Genomic DNA, 21087 nt, shown 5'->3' with positions numbered 1-21087 from the left:
CCAATCTATCAGTTTTATAAATGGCATTGACCTTCTTAAAGAAACATCTTCTGGCTGCATTGATTTTTTTTCTATTATTTTTCAGGTTTCTATTTGATTGGTATTGGCTCTGTTCTTTAAACACAGGTGGCCTCCTCCACTTACCTTTAACTGAGATTGTGCATTTGAAATGTTGTTTAAGACCATAGCTCACACTTGTACCACCAAATACCTCTCCTCTAGGCTAAGGGATGATGTGAGCAAATACAAATATTAATATGAACACATCTGTATGGATAAAAGTTCACTGACTCTTAGTGCCCACCAATCCACTTCACTTACCTTTTCTTCTAACAACCTAGGGAGTTTTCCAATATGCCCAAGGAAGACAAAAGGCTATCCTACCTCTTTTCCTAGAGGTTATGCAAAAAGTATTTCTCTATACCCAGATGAGGAAATGGGTTTCTGCACATTCTTTCCTGGGCCCATGTTACTGACTTCGTGAACTCTGCCGTGGAAATGAAGGCAGCATGGGATAAGTATGGTCTTACCTTACCCTTTGGACAGCCACCAGGATTTCAAATTACAGCAAGGTCCCTCCATGGTCAAGTTCAGTGTCATTTCAAATGAAGTTGCAGGTCTCTTTCCTTTCAAGTGGAATGAACAAAAAATGTCAACTTCAGATTATTGCTCAGCATCTTTCAGAGAACAAACATTAATTACATGCCTATTATGTGTCAGGTACTGCCTAACCAGATGCATTATTTCCTCCAATGTTCACTACTTTGGTGGGGGAGGTTGACTCATCGGGACCCACTTTCCATTGTCAAGGCAATTTGTGATCTTAGTAATTTAAAAGAAAAAGACCAATGTACCTAGAAATAACTCTGGAGGTTTATATTCTGTGAATAGCCAAAGAATACATGGGAGGCTGTCAATGCAGATTTTAATAAGGCTTAGATAACATCACAAAAACCCCTTCCTGTAGCAAAGCATTACTCAGACCTTTCCAATTTCAGCTCCTTGCCAAGACAACATCAGAACCACCCACCACATATGACAGGGTCTGGAGGGATTACACCAGGATAGACAGGTCAAATCACCAGCTACTGCTCCATTTGCTTGCTACAGGATAGATGCCGGATCTTCATGTTGTGATTTCTTAACATTTCTGACACTGTTTTACAAGATCTTGTAGCACCTGTGTCTCTCCCCAAAGCCCTCCTCAATTGATACAAATGTCCAGAACTACTAGATCCTACTTACTGATTACAGGAAAGACAAAAAGAATTTTAAGACCAAATAGGAGTATAGACTACCAACAGTTTTATTGAATGGATAAAGAAAAAACAGAAGAATACACTATTGCTTAAACCAAAAAGGCAGGAATCCAAAATGTTGCTTAAACCCAGAACAGCAAAGATTCCAGACTCCCACTGCTTAAATGGGAAGCACAAAATATACCTTTAACTCTGATGAAGGCCCTTGAAATCCAATTCAACTACTTTTACTATGACTATAAATGCTTACTACAATGACAAAAATTCATACAATTTATTTCTAAACCACCAAGTAGAATTTTGCCCTAAAAAATGAAAGCTCCATTTCTGGGTAAGGACTCTCTCTCAGTGAACACTTTCCTTTATACAGAATTTCACACTAAATTTCATTGAATTTCAGATTCATCTTGCATAAAATTTTTCTTAATGAATCTCTTCCTTTCATTGCAAGTGCAAACCCTAGAATGCTTGCCCAAACCTTTGTTGTCTTTCTCTAGTGAGCACCACTGTATACCTGGCATAACCTGATTTTAAATACTCATTTGACTCAGTGAGAACTTTGCAGAGAAAATCTCTCCAATTACAGAAAATTTTTACATTTTTTTCCATTTCCTATGATATCTTTGAAAATGTTTTTTTCCTCTAAATTAAGAAATTAGTTTTAGAAGAATGGGGACAGTTTCATGGATCTCTTATTTATATTGCACATTTGCCCTGGGATGGATATAAAGTGACAACCTCCAGCTCTATTTTCTCCTTTACAGAACTTTAGAATTATTTCTTTTGGGAAAAAAAAAAGAGAGAGAGAGAGATAAAACTCAGTGGAGCTTCTTCATCTGGGACTATCCACAGGGGATATAAATTTCAGGATCTGAGTACGAGAAGTAAGTTGCATTACATTCACTGTTCCAATCAAGGGAAGGTTATAATTGGCAGGTTTTCCGTGTTGTTGGGATTTGTGGACACATTTCTGTTCAATTACAGAAAATAATTAGTTAAAAATCAAGAGAATGTTGTTTATGGTTTATGATTTCTAAAAAAATAGAAGCACATATTGGAGAGTGAAATTCTACTCATGACATAATCAGTGACCCTAATACAATTGACTATTTCCCTAATATCCTGAAGAGAGAAATCTGGGATCTCCAACTGAAGTATTTTTTTTCTCAAATTTAACATATGCTTGATGAACTTAATGTATGTCTGGACATTATTAAGGAGATAATAGGATTACAGTTCTTACCATGCCTCTCCCTTGAATGGATAGGTGAAGAAGACTGCAGTTTCTCTTTGTCTCCAGTAACAAGAGTTTATTGAATGCTTACTATAGAATATTGGGTAAGAATGCTGTGAATCACCCAGAGGTCCTGAGCGTCACATTCACCCTTGGATGCCCAGGACCTAGTACAGTGCCTGACACAAAAGTATTAGTTAGGGATTTTCTTTTAAACTGCTTTGGGATAACTGAGAAGAAAAGATTTCTCTCAGTGAGTTTATAATCTTACTGAATGCATTTAACATGCATAAAACAAAGAGTTTGAGAAAATTTAACAGGAAGAAGGTAAATAGGAAATAGCTAATCTCAAAGTTTAAAGAAGTTTAGCAAATCTACTATTTTTCCGTGGATCAAGTGCTGCTGTTACTGTATTTAAAAGTGAGAATTGGGGTGCCTGGGTGGCTCCTTTAGTTAAGTGTTTGACTCTTGATTTTGGCTCAGGTCATGATCTCAAGGTCATGGGAGGGAGCCCCACAATGGGCTCCACACTCAGTGGGAAGTCTGCTTGAGATTCTCACTCCCTCTTTCCCTCCGCATCCCCCACTCACTTGTTCTTTTAAATAAATGAATATTTTACAAAATAATAAAAAGCAATATTCCTGAGCCTCTAGAAACATATCTCAAAGTGGTTTGGGAACAGAATCAGATCAGAATTTTAAGACTACAAACAAGATTTAAAGATCTTTCAAGAAAACAAACATGTTACTGTTTTGGGGTAAATTAACGTATTCAAAATATCAACAGTAAACAAAATAAAGGAAGGAGGTAACATTTATCATTGACCTGGAAAGAAATCCAGGAGTTTGTAGTTCTTTAACTCTTAAGAAGCTACTGTTTGTTTTGGTAAACAAGGCATATTTATTAAATATCCAAGCTATCAAATTCCAGTGGCACTGGGTATTTCATGAGAAATTTCATCATATAAAGTGGGCAAGCAGATTAGACATTAAGTATCATGTTATACTGAGGACTTCCAAAGAGAAAGAAATCCAATATGGGGTAGCATTAAAAAATACACATAAAATAATACAAACGCCCAAAAATGATCTAACACAACCCTGAGACAAATCCCTTAAAATTACTTAAAGACCTTGACTTTTTGTAATGATACATTTATTTAAATACTATTTACTTAGATGCGTTAATTCATACAAGTAGCACAAAATTTTTAAAAGCTAAATCTCCCTCACCTCCTTGTATTCCAGAAGTACCACCTCCTTCCTCAGTTTTTGTGGATCCCTTCAAAATATTTTATGCATACCTAAGCACATTTACAACTGTACACATATATATACAACTGCAGATATATACATATTTAATTTTTAAAATTTCTTTAAAACCTGAAATATTTAAGTATAGAGAAATTGCATAATGTAGTAGGTAGCCTATATTTAACACCTATTTTTTTGTTCTGAAATTCTATTTTTTTAACATCTTAATTTTATTTAAGCTTAACATTTTTGTGATTTTTGTTTCCAATATAATTTTTTTTAAGATTTTATTTATTTACTTGTCAGTTAGAGAGAAAGAGCAGAAGCAGGGGGAAAGACAGACAGAGGGAGAAGGAGAAGCAGGCGCCCCCCCACCCACCCTAAGCAAGGAGCCAGACACTGGACTCATTCCCAGAACCCTGGGATCATGACCTGAACTTAAGGCAGGTACTTAACCAACTGAGTCACCCAAGTGTCCCTCAAATATAATTTTTTTACTGAAATAAGATGCTGGAGATATAGGTGAATCCACCATAACCTGTTTTTTTCCCTTCCCTGAGGTTAACATTCCCTGAAATCAATGTGTATGCATGTTATGGTGAAAAGAGTAGGCCAAATACTTCTCCAGTCTTTTGCTATATGGGCACCAGATTATTATGATTCCCTGGGTGTTCTTTGCTGGTTTTAGCAAAACAAAACAAAACAAACAAACACAGGACAAATTCAGACAAGAATGGAGTTCTTTTTTTTTTTAAAGACCAACTAAGAATTCTTTATTGAACGGAAATAAAAGCTGGGACAAACATAAAATTAAGGGTGTTGTCTTCCTACCCAAGCTTAATGTTTTAGGTGATCTTAATCCAACACCATTATACTGAGGAAGAGGACAAGTAAAGCAGGTATTTCTAGGAAGTTGGGGGCTGTGGAAGCTTTATGCCTTGGTGGAGGGGTATATTTTTACCACTGACAATGTCTAGAAATGCTGGGGTATACAGAAAATAAACAGGAGCCCATCTTTTGGTCTACCATTGCTTTTAAATTTCCTATAGACAGTGTACCCCCTCATGACCTCTACCCTGGGCAGACATTCCCATTGCCTCCTCTCCTTTGATGTGTCACTGGACCCAAAATTCAAGAAACAAAAGAGGTAAGGTTTAAAAGCCACAACCATAAAGAATTTTGAATGTGGCTAATGAGATGAGAAGTGGACAGGAAGTAAACAGATTTAGCTTACAAAATTCTTAAAAGAATTGTACTATCAAAAATCCAAGCTCTAACTTGCAAAATTCCATGATCGTTTCACCCGTGAAGTCCCCAAGAATGGTTTAATCTTGAACACAAACACCCTCCTCAGATGTGTCCCAAGGTGAATGGACAAAAAAGAAACTCCTAGGGGGGGGAAGACAGGGACTACAAAAATAATAAACAAGGGAGTTACCCTAGTTACCCTACAAGAGAGTAGAAGCAGATGTAGACAGATGGGCAAAGCAAGGAACTTACTTCTCTGCCAGGGTGAGGAGTGTCTCCCATTATTGAGCACCAATGTTTGGTAACTTCTATGGATCACTGAATGGGGGGAGGGTGTTACTGAAGTTCTTCATTCTTGCATTCTGGGTGTGTCCATGTCATAGCGAAGGAGGGTGCCTGGGCAACAGCCTGTTTTCATTAATTGCTAGATCATGGAAAGATATGTCCAGACTTAATGGAGACAATCACATTTAGCCAAGAAGTTTTGGCTGGTTGTTTGCCATACTGTCTGGAATTTTAAATTGTCTATCTTGTGAGGGGAGTGCTCTATGGGAGAGAAGAAATGTGTCTAGAGATATTTGGATGACCAGTAGGAAAAAGTGAGTCGCATTGTTGCTTGTCTCCCCAAATCCATTATGGTTTTCTTCCCAAGGTTATACCTGCCCAGTGAGAGTCTTCATTTCCCAGCTCTAATGTTGCTAAGGTTTTAGAATGCTAGTAGAAATGAGTAGGACTCCCTCTCACTTTCTTAAAAGGAAATGGCTACCCTAGTCCTCTTTTCTCTTTCCGCAGCATTTGGTGTATGTCTTGTTCATGACCCAGCTTTGATCATACAGATGAGGACAGAGAGGGCAAACTAAATGACAGAAGGAGGCTGAAATCCTGGATGACAGATGTATCTTCACTAACTGGACTAATCACACAGACTGCTCCATGAGAAAGCAATGAACTTTCAAGGTATTTAAGTCACGGAATTTTAGGTTCTCATTGTTATAGAAGCTTGGTATTTACTCTAACCATGTAATACACATAGTTCCAGTTCATTCATTTTAACTGTCCTAGAATATGTCCAAATGTATTTATGTATTTCCTAATTTATGACCAATTACAATATTCCTAGCTTTTAGCTCCTGCAACAAACACAGCGTGGAACATCTTTCAGTCTATGTCCTATGAGATTTTTCTAAGGCCATGTTGTCCAAGACAACAGTGACTAGCGACTAGCCACATGCTTTAAGTGAATTTAAATTATTTAAATATTAAACGTTTATTTCCTCAATGAAGCCCCATTATAAGTACCCATTATCTATACTAGACAGTATGAATATAAGTCATTTCTGTCATCACAAAAAATTCTTCTGCACAGCAATTGTTCAAGGACAAATCTAGCAGAAAGACTTCTAGGTTACAGAATATGCACATTTTCAATGTTACTAGACAGTGTCAAATAACACATCAACATTATTAGGACAATTTATAGTTGTTCATAAGAATTTTTATTTGCTGACAGCCTCACCTAAACTTTATGTTCTCAAAAACTTTAACTTTGGCCATTCTAGAGGAGGTGACTGGTACAACTGAGCAACTCTCCATGTTCTAAATTTTCCATAGCATTTACTCTATCTGTGCCCATTATTCTATTAGATGTTTTGGCATTTTCTTAAATATTCCAAGAGTTCTTGTTATATCCTGGATACTAATCCTTGTTGGTTATATGATTTTCAAATTTCTTTTCTCCATATGTGGCTTAGATTGCTTGCCAAGTGCAACAAAATGTATGGATCTAGAGAGTATAATGCTAAGTGAGATAAGTCGGAGAAAGACAAAGTCTAGATAAATTCACTCATGTGGAATTTAAGAAACAAAATAAACAAACAAAAAAGAGACCAAAAAAATCACGCTCTTAGAGAAAAAAAGTGGTGGTTGCCAGAGGGGTGGTGGGTCGGGGGTTGGGTAAAAAAGGTGATGGGGATTAAGCCTACACTTATCATGATGTGCACTGAGAAATGTATGGAATTATTGAATCACTATATTGTACACCTGAAACGAAGATAATACTACATATTAATCATACTGGAATTTAAAAAACCAAAATTAAAAAAATCCATTGAAACTCTGTTACTGGTGTTTTGGCTTTGAACCAAAGAAGTTTATAATTTTAATATGATTGCATATCTCATCTTTTCCCTTTAGGTATGTTATTTCATTTATAATTAAATAATCCTAGCTTACATCAAGTTAATAAAGATATTTTCATATAAAAAGCTTTGCTTTTAACACAGATCTTTAAAAGTTTCTGTATGGTGTTGAGTGGCAACTTAGTTTTAATTTCTATCATATGCGTAGTTAATTGTCTAAATATCATGAATTAAATCATCCGTCTTTTGCACTTTGACATGTAATGCAAATCCTGTCACATGCCAAATGCCCTTATCTTCCCGGGTCACTTTCAAAGCTGTCTATTCCACACCATTAGTCTATGAGTCTATTCGACTAATAACATGATGTTTCATTTCTTAAGGCTTATTGAAATGAGATTATCTTAGGTTATTTGAATAAGCCCTCAGTGTAATCATGGATCCTCATTGGAGTGGCAGAAGGAAACTTTCATGTGTGTCCATGCACGTGTGTGCATGCACACACACACGCACACACAGAAGAATGTGATATGAAGACAGAGCCAGATATTGGAGTGAAGCACCCACACACCAAGGAATAACATGTGGTAAGGAACGGATTCTCTCCAAGAGCATACAGGAAAACAGCTTTGTTAACAACTTGATTTCAGTCCAGTGATGCTGATTTCAGAGTTCCAGACTCCAGAACTGGATTTCTGCTGTTTTAAGCCATGAATATTGCAATAATTTGTTACAGCTGCTATAGAAAACTAATTCAGATTTTGATACCTAGTAGAGATCCTTCTGAAATAAATAATCAAATATGTGGAAGTGGCTTTGGAATTGGATAATGGAAATGGATAACGGTAAAGAATGTTGTAGTGAATAGAAGGGGCCTCAAATGCCTTAAACTGTTGGTAAAATATGGGTGTTAAAGGAACTGTTGGTAAAGACACAGAAGGAAATGAAAAGCACAGTAGTGAACATCTATGTCATCTGACAGAAAACAGATTATCATAAACAGAATGTTTGTAGACATATGAATGCTAAAAGCAGTGCTCATGAAGATTCAGAAGGAAATAAGGAAGGTTTACTGGAAAGAGGAAGATGATCCTTGTTTCATAGCAACAGAAAATTAAGCCAAAATGTGTTCTACCAAAAAGAAGTCCAAAGGTATGGGTATTCAACATTTGTTAGTGCTGAAGGCATTGGATACATGATTCATGGATTACCTCAAACATCTCAACAGAAGCCAGGGATGGAGATGGGATTATCCAGCAAAGAAATGTGAAGGTCCTACTTGTCTGGTGGTGTGAATGCCTGTGACATACACAGGGTTCCCTAGAGGGAAAAGAAAAAAAAAGAAAGAAAGAAAAACATATAAGGAATTCATTCATGTGATTGCAAGTCCAAAATCTTCAGGATAGGTCAGCAGGAAAGAGACCCACAATAAGCCTATGTTATACATCAAGTCCCAAATCCCTCTTCTTCAGAATTCCTTTTGGTCAGGGTGAAGGTCAAGCTTTTGGTCTTAGTCAAGATTTCAACTGATTAGACAAGGCCCACCCACATTATAGAGAGTAATCTGCTTCACTAATTTTTTTTTAACTGAAGTATAGTTGACATCTATTAGTTTCAGGTGTATTACATAGTGATTCAACAACTATATACATTACAAAATGTTCATCATGAGGAATATAATTACCATATATCACTCTACAAATTTATTATGCAAAGTTACTATATTCTCTATGCTATGCTTTTTATTCCCATCTTATTTTACAACTGGAGGTTTGTACTTCTCAACCCCTTCGTCTATTTTGCCTATCCCCTACCCTCTACCTCTGGCAACCACTCGTTTTTTCTCTACGAATCTGTTTCTCTGTTGTTTGTTTTGTTAGATTCTACATATAAATGAAGTCATATGGTATTTGACTTTCTCCATCTGACTTATTTCACTAACATAATACACTCTAGCTAGATCTGTCCACGTCTGTTTCACTGATTTAAATGTTAATTTTATGCAAAAACACCCTCACAGAAAGACCCAGAATAATGTTTGACTAACTATCTGGGCATCATGGCCCAGCCAAGTTGACACATAAAATTAACCATCATAATATTATCCCAGAAGAAATAACCTGGACTAAAAGCAACAGACACAGGACAAAATATAAGGAGGTTTTCAGACCCTCAATATTCAATAGGCTGGGAAAAGGCTGATAACACTATTAAGCAGCAAAGAAATGCTAACTTTCAAGAAAAAGGGAGGATGACTCTGAGAGCACAGCCTTGAACTCAGAGGCTGAAGCTGCAAGTGCAGAGACATAAACCAGAGTCTCAAGCCCCAGAGACTTGAAACCTAATGGAATTACCCTCACTGAATGGAAAAATTGTCTAGGATTAGTGATTTCTCAATTCTTTCCATTTTCTACCTTATGGAATATATATGTCTATAATTAGTATATTGTTAAACTTGTCCCATCATTGTATTTTAAAAACAGGTAACTTGTTTTCTATTTTCACAAGTCCATTGGTAGAGGCAAATTCTGGACTAGGTTGGATCAAAACCATCCATACCAGATTTAGATAATTCAAATGATGAGACTTGGGAATGATAATTAGATGAAAGTTTGGACTTGAGTTGATGCTGTAATGGGCTCAGACTTTTCGGTATGTTGGGATTTCTCACAAAGACATGAATCCGTGAGGGCCAGAAAATGGTGCCCACAAAAGATATTCACACTGTAACTCCTGGGACCCTTGAATATTATCTTATTGGAAAAAAGGGTCTACATTGACATGTTTAGGTTAAAGATCTTGAGAAATGGAGGATTATCCACATAACCCCTAAATACAAGGCCACATATTCTTATTAGAGAAGACAAGGATATTTGAACACACACACACACAGAAGAGAATCCAAGTAAAGATGAAGGTAGGGAACAGAGGAATACAGCCACAAGCCAAAGAAAGGGGGCAGCCAACAAGTAGCAGATTCTTACCTAAAGTCTCCCAGGAGGACAGCCTTCCCAACACCCTGATTTCAGCACAGTGACAGAGATTTTGACTTGTAACCTCTGGAACTCTGAGAAAAATTTTTATTGCTTAAGCCAAAAACTGTGATAATTTGTTACTGAATCCATGGGAAACTAAAAAATATTTTTTAGAATTTCATTGAATCCAGAAATTAATTTGCAGACTATCATTTTTATGATATCTTCCCATCTGTCATCATGCATCAATCATTTTCTTTGATCTTCGCTTACAGCCCTTAAGTCAAAAATTTTTCTTGCTAAAAGTCATGTGCAGCTGTTGTTTGAGCTATTTCTAGGTTACTTACAGTATTTGTTGCTATTGTGAAGTAGATCCTTTTAGCATTATTATTATATTTTCTATTTATTACTCTTTGTACCTATCGATTTTATCAGTATTCTATCCAGTCTACTCTAAAACCTCATTTTTTTCTGTTATAGACTTTTCTGGATTTTCTATTTAAAGAAGCATTAATATGTAAATGGCAAGATTTTAGGATTCCTTTTATTCTTATTTCTATTTTTTCTTTCTTCTTTAGAACTAGGACACCACCTAAGACTGCCATGACTTTGAGGAACAGCCATGGTAATAGAAAATATCCTTTCTCCATCCCCACCCCTGCTGCTGATTTTAAGGAGACCGTTTCTGTTTCACCATGAAATATGATGTGTCTATACACTTATGAGGATACCTATTATCAATTAAGGGATTCTACTTTATTTTAATTTTTTTTTTTACTATATTTACTAGGAGTTTTTTTTTTCATGATTGGGTTGAGATTTTTCAAATTATTTTTTCTGCTTGGAATTGATTTAAGTTGTTATTTATGTATTTATTTGGGGGTGGGGGAGGGACAAAGAGAGAAGGAAAGAGAGAATCTTGGGCAGGCTCCACACCCAGCCCTGAGTCAAAAGTGAATCTTGGGCAGGCTCCACACCCAGCCCTGAGCCAAAAGTGAGGCTCAATCTCCTGACCCTGAGATCTTGACCTGAGCTGAAATCAAGAGTCAGATGCTTAACCAACTGAGCCACCCAACAGCTATTTATTTACCACACTTGGGGTTCTTTGGAGTCCTTGAAACTGTGGCCTGATGTCTTCCATCAGTTTGGAAAAATCCTCAACCATATTAGGTCTTCAACTGCTGCTTCTCTCTTCTCTCCTAGAGATTTCCCATACTCTAAACGTTCTCTACATATTCTCTACATCTTGTACCCACCATCTAATTATTTTTCCTCAGATTTTCTATGCTTCATTCTTCATGTATTTTTGTAAGCTGTCATCTAATTTCTCAACTCTAATCTATTATTACAACCACTTAGCTCCATCCACTTATTCAACCCATCATTTCTGTTCTAGACTTTCAATTAAAAAAAAAAAATTGTCAGAGAGAGAGAGCAAGCACAGGTGAGTGCACAAGCAGGGAAAGTGGCATGCAGAGAGAGAAGCGGGCTCCCACAGGACTCAGTTGCAGGATCCTGGGATCATGACCTGAGCCAAAGGCAGATGCTTAACCCACTGAGCCACCCAGGCATCCCTAGATTTTCCATTTCTCTTTCCAAAATCTCAGTTTCTTATCTCTTTTAAAATCTACTCATTTAATCTTTTAAAGATTGATTTATTTGTTTGAAAGAGAAATTGAGAGAGAGAGAGGAAGTGGGGGAGGGGCAAACAGAGAGGAAGAAGCAGACTCCCCTACAAGCACAGAACCTGACACGGGGCTCCCTCTCAGGACACTGAGATCATGCCCTGAGCTGAAATCAAGGGTTGGATGCTTAACTGACTGGGCCACACAGGCGCTTCTACTCATTTAATTTTTAAAAACATTTTCCTGCCTCAATTTTTTTTTTTTAAATTTTAGGCTGTGTTCATCCTATTTTCTCTATTTAATGTCCTATAAGTATTATTTCCTTCTTTTTACTTTCTTCGGGTTTACTGTACTATTTTATTAAAGTCTTGAGTTAAACACTTGGGGCATTCATTTTCCATCTTATTTTCTAATATAAATTTCCTAAATTTACTATCTTAAATATTATCATACACAATTTGCTATGCAATATATTCTTTTTTTCATTCTGACAATTTTTTTTTTTTCTCAGATCTTCCAGTTAGGTACAGAATCTTAAATTTTCAAACATATGGTGTTTCAGATATCTTTTTATTAATTTCTAAATGTCTTTTCTTTACTTGGGTCAATAATGTGTTCTAAAGTATATTCGGTGGGGGGGGTGGGGAGACAAACCATGAGAGACTGTGGACTCTGAGAAACAAACTGAGGGTTTGGGAGGAGCGGTGGGTAAGGAGGGTGGGTGAGCCTGGTGGTGGGTATCAAGGAGGGCACGTATTGCATGGAGCACTGGGTGTGGGGTATAAACAATGAATTTTGGGACACTGAAAAGAAATAAAATAAAATAAAATTGTTCTATTTCTATTGTTGAAAGTTTGCTGGTGGTCTCGTAGATGATTATTTACCATAAATGTCCCTTGTCCTTTAGAAGAATATATATTTATAGTGGAGGTTCTACATGAGTCTGTTGATGGTACTATCAGATACTGGTTCATTATCATTTTGGGTGTCCTTGCCCTCCAAGTTACTAAGACAGGTATGTTAACATCTACCATTTTGATTTAGGTTGGTTTCATGTGCTTTAAGGCTATGTTTTGAGAGGCATATAAAATTATTTGTAATGACTCCTTTATCTTTAAAATGCTTTTTGTTGTTCATTTTGTTTTGCTGTATTTTCTACTTTGCCTGCTCTTAATAGCCCTATACACTCTTATCCTGTCCTGTGTGTATTGGCATCTTTTCCCACCTCTTTACTTTTTTATCTCTTTCATTTTTAAAATTAAAATAAAATATATAGGCACTGCTGTTTAAAGAGGTACATCTAAATGTCTTTCTTTTGGTAAGTGAATCCATGCACATTTACTATGATTACTGATACAGTTAAATTCATTTTGTGCATTCTTTTTATCATGTCTCTTCTCCCCCAGTTTGCCATGATAATGATTAAGTTCTCTGTCTGCTTTTGGTGAGATGCAACTTTACTATGATGGGTCTCAATGTAGATTTTTATTTATCATACTCTTCCGTTTCAAGTCAGAGCATTCTGCAACTCTGGGAATCTCTGTCACTTCATCTTTCCCCCACCTATTCTGTGTTCGGAGAACTCCTATCACTCAATTTTCCATGGCTCCCAACCATTCTTAAGGGCTGCATTCTGTGTAATATCCTCCAATATATATCCCAATTTACCCACTCTTGTAAAATTATATCCCATCCACACTGTGAAAGCTTTTTTTATTCAATGGCTCAATTAATATCCAACATTCTGTTATTTGCCAGTCTTGTTTGTCGAAGTACTCTAGTCTATCACTGAGATTTTAGTTATACTTTCTTAATGTCCTGAACATTTTTAAGGCCCTTCTTCATGTCTCTCAGACTGTTCTCTTTTCTCAAGTTCTTGGGATGTTAATTTTCTTTGTTTTCAAAGTGGCAGTGTCTGAGGGAGTCTCTGATGGTCTGGGTTAATGTCCCAACAGAGTGGTTTCACATATGTGTCTGTCAGCTGTCCCACAAAATTCACTGGCCCAGCACCCTTTCTATGTTCATTTCTTGGCTTGAAATTTCTGAACTCCAAGGTCACTATAAATTCAATCTCCGCACCTTCATATGCCACTTGTTTGGGGTTCAAACTATTAAGGTACTTCTGTATTTTTACCTATAATCTTAAATAAAGGCAAAATTTCTGATTCTCTAACTTAAAAATTATAATCTCCTAGCCCCACAGAGGCACCAATTCTAAGATTATTGAAGGAATATCACACCCAGTTTACTGACTTGGGGCTTAAGGCAATATTGCATATCCTCACATAGTCATTAAGATGTCAGCCCAAATCCTTAAAACCTATTATTATGTCCACTACTCTCATGCATCATGGTGGCTTTCTCAGTTTGGGAGACTCCTAACTTGATTTCCATTCCATCTTAATTTCTAGTACCTGGGCTCCCCCCGCCCCTTTTTTTCTTGAGCTTGCTATGTACAGAAAGCAATTACGGTTACAATATTTTATTCACCATTTCTACGTGTTTGGAGAAGGGAGTCAGTTTTACCTAAATATGCCGATTTTTAAAATTCTCATTCCTTAACATAGTCACATGCTGTTTTGTACCTTACTTTTTTCACCTAATAATTTTGCAATTATTCTCTATCAATAGCTATACATTGCATTTGCCTCTGAATGGCTGTGTAGTATCCCACTGTAATTATGTGGAATATTTATGTAACTAGATACTATTTGCAATATTTTTAAACAAAACATTTTCACTGCACAAGATATGGAAAAGATAGAACATGGATGTATGTTTCTTTATGTATAATTTTTCTGTCTAAACATAGGACTTGGTAATCTACACTATCATTTAAAAATACTAAGCATAATTTGATATTCCTTAAATGCCCTTCAGTAACTACCATGACTATCTGGTAATGCATTTAATTATTTAAATGAGTGTTTGAATATTAAAGTTATTCCAAACTGTTCACTAAAATTAATAATGTCATGATGCACATTATTATATGTAAATACTTTTAGGTCTCATTATTGCTGCTGGTTTAGAATTACTGTAATGGGTAATCAGTTCTGAGGTATATGTGTTTTTTTTCTTTTGATACATATTATGAAATTGCCTTCTAAAATTGTATTCTAAGTTGCCTAAATTCCCTCCAAAGGAGTATAAATGACTATTTCCTGATATCCTTTTCCATGTTTTCACATTTTTCAATTTTTGCTAAAATGGTGGGCAAAAAGTTGGGATTTCTTTGTTTTAATTTACATTTCTTTAGTGGAGCTAGGGATCTTTTCATATGTTTACTTTTGTTTCCTCCGTTAATTGCCTATTTATCTTTCTACCCATTTTTCTATTGGAATGTTTTTCCTTTGTCATATTCATCATTTGGTTGTCTATACTACACCATAGTTTCTGGAAGAGCACATAGGTGTTTCCTTACGAATCCTTGCATTCCTTAGAATATCTTTCTATTTTTATTATACATGATTGACAATTCATTTGGTATGTAATTCTTAAGTCCTATTGTGAAGCAAGAAAAGTTCTTCCAGACTTCCCTGATTGGGTTTTTCCACTTGTCAGGCAAATATGTGCTCCCTGAATTCCCTCACAAAGCACACCCATTTGCACTTACAGCCTTTGAGTCTTAAAATGCCAAGTTGATTAATGTAACTTTTGGTTCAGTCTTCACTTTGCTTATCTATGGATAGAGCCTGCAGTGTGAGTACCCCAAGCAGAGGAATCCTATCATGGAGCAGTTTTTCCTTTGTGATGGTTATCAAGCAAAACTGCTGGGCTGATGCTCAAAATTTTGCCTGGGCCCCCATGATGTCACTTCACACATCTTTACCGGAATGGTGCTTTGTCTACCTGTCATGATGCCCTTATGCACAACTAACCTATGAGCCATCATCAAGAAAACCCAGGCTTCTCCACATGCGTGTGGTTAGAATGAACTTATCCAAGGTGGTAGACCAGATTTCACATCTCATATTCTGTTATCAATTTGCCCCCTGCCCCTCACATCACTGGGTATTAGTGGAGCTCTGTTACAACTTTTTCCCCTTTAGTCAGTCTACTGCTTTCTCTAGAGGCTGAGAGGTCTAACACATCTTGCTCCACTGCATCTCATTTGCATATCTTACAACAATTCCTAGAAATTTTTGGCGTAAGACTAACACATTAGTCACAGTTTCCTACCTTGGATGCAGGTTTTTTTTTGTTGTTGTTGTTTTAAATATAATTTATGATTTTTAAAAAAGATTTATTTATTTGACAGACAGAGAGAGACAGCAAGAGAGGAAATGCAACTAGAGGGAGTGCGAAAGGGGAAAAGCAGGCTACCCGCTGAACAGGGAGCTGGATGTGGGACTTGCTCCCAGGACTCTGGGATCATAATCTGAGCTGAAGGCAGACACTTAATGACTGAGCTAACCCAGGGGCAACCAGGTTTTTAATTCTTTACTCCTTTTTTTTTTTTTTTAAGATTTTATTTATTGGACACAGAGAGAGAGATCACAAGTAGGCAGAGAGGCAGGCAGAGAGAGAGAGGGGAAGCAGGCTCCCCACTGAGCAGAGAGCCTGATGCAGGGCTTGATCCTAGGACCCTGGGATCATGACCCGAGCTGAAGGCAGAGGCTTTAACCTACTGAGCCACCCAGGTGCCCCAATTCTTTGCTCCTTTGATCATTTACTTAAAGATTTGAAAAGATGAAGTAGAATTCAGGCAACTGAATTTTATCACCTCACCAAGAAGTTCAGAGTTTGACTTTTTGAAGTACTGTGACTTTCAAAATTTGATGTGTACAAAAATTACCAGAGGTAATTGTGTACAAAGAAGACACCCAGAGATTCAGACTGAGTATCTCTAAGATGCACCCAATAGGGGCACCTAGGTGGCTCAGTGGGTTAAGCCTCTGCCTTCGGCTCTAGGTCATGATCTCGGGGTTCTGGAATCGAGCCCTGCATCGGGCTCTCTGCTCGGCAGGGAGCCTGCTTCCTCCTCTCTCTCTCTCTGCCTGCCTCTCTGCCTACTGTGATCTCTATCTGTCAAATAAATAAATAAAGTCTTTAAAAAAAAAATAAGATGCACCCAATAATCTTTATTTCTAATAAGCAACTCCCCTTCCAAGTGATTCCAATAGAGGCCCCACCACTGTTTAAGAAACCCCAATATAAATAAAAAAGAATTAAACCAGTGGCTTTCCGAGCATGGACCATAAATTGGTAAGTAACGCCTATAGATTAGTTTCTCCTGGGAATTTCTTTGGAAAGCTAAATTCTAGGCCTCAACCTAGGAGAAACTCTGGAGGCGGTGCCCAGTGATCTGTGCTTTAACAAGTCCTCCAGGAGTTTCTAATGCATGCTCAATTCTGAGAACTGCTAAACTAGTAGGTGAGTCAGAAATCCCACCCACGTTCTAATCTGAGCTCTGTCTTTAGATAGCTCAGTGACCAGGGGAAAGTAATTCACTCTTTGGACCTCAACTTCTCCATTTAAAATACAAAAATGAGAGGGCAACTATCTCTAAGGATTTTTAAGACAATCTCAAACTATTTTGTAGTACCTTCTCTATTATATTCTACTTTTCATGAAATAAATTGTATGCAATTGTGACTTGAGTACTATTATTTTATATTACAGAGGGATGGCCCAGGATCCAACAGCAAATATTTCCACAGAGCTAATCCATCAAGTACAGAATTATTCAAAATACAGGTATAAATGTTAACCACAATTCTGAATGTGGATTGCCTACAAATACTCAGAGTAGTCCCTTAGGAAAGAATTGTTTTTCTTTCTCCCCTCATTTTTTTTTTAATATAAAAAGGCTGGGTTCCATTGGCATGTGGTTCACCAGCTCATTTTCTTCATCTGGCTCATTTGATCTTAATTACTAGGGCTAGTTCTTGAATTGCAGCAGCTTGTTTTAAGGAGCATATGGCAGAAGGTGCTAAGCACAGGCAGCAGACAATGTGTTACTAAAAGGAGAAGAAATTTTCCTTTACATAAGAAGCCATATGCAGTCCAAATTTATCCATACTGTATCACTGAAATGTGTATTTTAAAACTTCATGTATGATTTTTCACAGGTATTGGTTTCATCCCTTGCATATCCAACATAGACCCTGTGAAGAACAGGTGAAGACTTTGAAGGAGTCCATTTCAAAACACTTCCCAGATTGTTCCTATGACTAACGTTAGAGACCGCCATCCATGCCTCCTTTTGAAAATTTTGTTGAAAATCTGATAGAGTCATAGGGCATCCTTCCTCCAACACATCCTCGCTCTTCAGGTCTCACAAAGGTCTTAATGTCAAGGTGCTCCACCCTTGAAAGCAGCTGAACTGTGAAAGTTGCCACACTCCTACTTTTCAAGAAAGGAAAGCAAAAAGTCAGCTCTTTCTCAATGTCCTGACTCCTCTGTCTCTCTCAGTGAGAGAGTGTGGGTCTCAGGAGTGTCTCCCTTTTACATCTTAGAGAACACCTGTGAAGCATCAAAGCTGCAGAACATGGCAGAGTGCCAGCCATCTGAATGTGGCCTTCTGCAAATTTCCTCTATCAACATACTTCTCCATTGAAATCTTGTCTCAAACACTGCATCCCTTTCCCTCTCATCTGGCTTCATTTGCTGTCACTCTTACTTAGCAACAGACCTCAGAGGGCATACATTAGACACTCAGTTTTTACTGAGATTTTCCTTTACAACAACTGCTCTGTCTCATAATCATCCTTGGAGCTTTAGATTCCCAACTGTGGCACCTCCAAAATCTAATTGCTTGGCACCGCATTTCTGACATCACAGTCTGTTGCCATGGAAAGTGCCACTAATTCAGCATGATGACTTCCCTGCCAGAAGGAGAGGATGCACTGAGAGGGAGACAACATTTGTTTAAGCATAAATATCTTTGATATTTAGCAAAGAGGCAAGAGACTATATGGAAGACAACAGAGAAGGCAAAAATTCCAATTTTTATGAGGTTTTGCATTCAGGGATCTTCTCTGGTTTAAAGTCAGGCCTCAACTTTCTTGAGGTCTTCACACTGTAGAACTTCAGATGATTATTTCTGTGACTTTTGGGTTCATTAGGAGTAATATTGGAACGTGAAAGCATTTAGAGTTTGAAAAGCAGAATGTCCCTTCAAATGCTACATCTGCTTTTTTTGTGTTGCAATCAGAGGATTATCTTGGTGGAAAGATGAGCAGCAGCCATTCTAAATAGAATTGCTCATCTCAGCACAGCCCTTCCAATGAAGCCAGTTTACAGACAATTGAAGCTAGCTTCTCCCTCCCGCATTTCTGCTAAGATGCGGGCCCCCCCCCATCTCTGCCAGGAATAAACCCTCCCAATAATGTCTACTGTTGATTTTACAGAGCTTCCATGAACAGTTTTTGCAAGGGCCTTGCCAAAAATTAAAATCTGCTCTTATGGTATAGATATAACTTAAGAACACTGTGTCTGGAAACTTATGAAATTTATAGTCTGGTTTTTACCATGATCTAATGGAACACCTCATAATTTGCTACTTAGGATTCTGCGTGAAAAAGCAAATTTGCATGCAGGTGCCTACCTATCCTGTCCTTTTCCTAGACTCCTATTAAAATGGAACTTTTAAAAAGAAGAACTATATTATTTGCTTGACATTACATACTCCAGATCTACACCAAAAACACTAAGAAATTTCTACAGATGGAACTGGATGGAAGAGTAAAACTATCCTGATCCTCTACTACCTCTATGAAAAGTAACAACATGGCTTAGTGGCCCTAGAGTGAAATTCCACTAACACCCCTGAAGTTCAGGCAAAAGTTGGGCATGGGGGATATGGGGGATATGGGTCAATTAGGAAGTTGCCCTCAGTCTCAGTAGGCATGTAAATGCACCAGGCACCACAAGGACATATCTAACAGGAAGCCCAAAGTGATGCTTACTCAATTTTCATTTGTAATTGAGGTTCCTACTGACAAGTTGATGTTCCTACTGACAAGTTACACAAATGGCGTGGGTAAAGACTATCAGCTGCTACACTGAATATAAGGGGGAAGAGCTTGAGCAGAGAGGGGAAAACCTTGCTTGCGAATCTGTTACTTCTCACTCTCACAAGTTGTTTGGATATCTGAAAGATAACACAACACAACAAAAGCCTACAATTCCTCTCTCCCTTGGTCTAATAGTCTGGAGTCTTCAAACAAGGGTCACAAATTCTGGAAGAATCCGCACTGGGTGGCAATACTAAGCATGGATATATCTTCTCCAATAAGGATTCAAGAAAGGTAACAGTTTATGTGAAAAAGTACTCAAGTTCAAAGGCAAGGAACATGCTGAAGAATCAGCAGAAATGTCTTCTGGGAAATGGTTAAGGCAGGAAACAAGAACAATTCAGAGGTATTCTAATTCACTTCCTCAAGAAAATCCAAGAGAACATTTCATGTTATGGCAGGCAATATACAGGAATAGTTAAGAATGGCTTCAACAAGTTCAAATCACAGCTCAGCTACTTATAAACTACTTAGTATCATTGATCTATTCTAAAACTATCTTGTTTCAATTTTCCCATTTGTGGAGTGGAGTGGTAATAGTATTTACCTGGGGCAGGTGGCCCAAGTGATCTAAGAAGACCTTGAACTCACCTCCTCCCCAGGACAGACTGAAATTATACCTATATACAGAGCAATTTCTCATGAAGAAGAACTGAGGGCTGACTGAGCAAATGGTAGAGCAAATGTTAGAGGAACCACATAAAAAGGGTAAAAAATTACAAAGAAACACAATAAAAATGTGAACACCATCCCGAACGTACATAAAAAAATGTGAACACCATCCCGAACATGGTGACCTGAAATAGGGAGGAATATCACTGAGGTGATCACAGGCAGGCTCATCCATCTTGGTGCACAACAAAAAAGCAGTAGTTAAAAGGGAAATTAGACTATAAGTAAAGGAAATCTCTACCAACCATGGAGAATTCACTGAATGAGCAAGTAGCTGATTGAGTTCTCTCTGGGTCAGAGACACCCAAGCACCATTTTTTTTTTTTTTATTCCCCTTCCACCCTCATAGTGTAGACAAGAGCAGGGTCCAGGCACTTTAGTAGGCCTACTAGGGCCAGCCCAGCAAACCCCAGACGCTTGACCCACTCCAGCTCCAGCTGTACTGCCTGGGTGGCCCCAGCATGGCACACCCTAGGACACTTCTGGGCAATGCCTACTCTCACTCCAACCATCCATCAGGGCAGCCTCATGGTGCCCTGGTGAGGGTGCTCTGGGATAGCTCCAGCCCATGCCTATTCCACCCATTGCTATGCCACCAAAGTGGACTAGGTACAGCAGCTGAAGGACACACCCACCAGTCCCCACCAAAATGGTCCTCAATA

This window comes from Lontra canadensis, unplaced genomic scaffold (genome assembly GCF_010015895.1).
Source record: "Lontra canadensis isolate GAN:19392208 unplaced genomic scaffold, GSC_riverotter_1.0 scaffold72, whole genome shotgun sequence".
Classification (NCBI taxonomy): domain Eukaryota; kingdom Metazoa; phylum Chordata; class Mammalia; order Carnivora; family Mustelidae; genus Lontra; species Lontra canadensis.
This window is presented reverse-complemented; position numbering follows the sequence as displayed.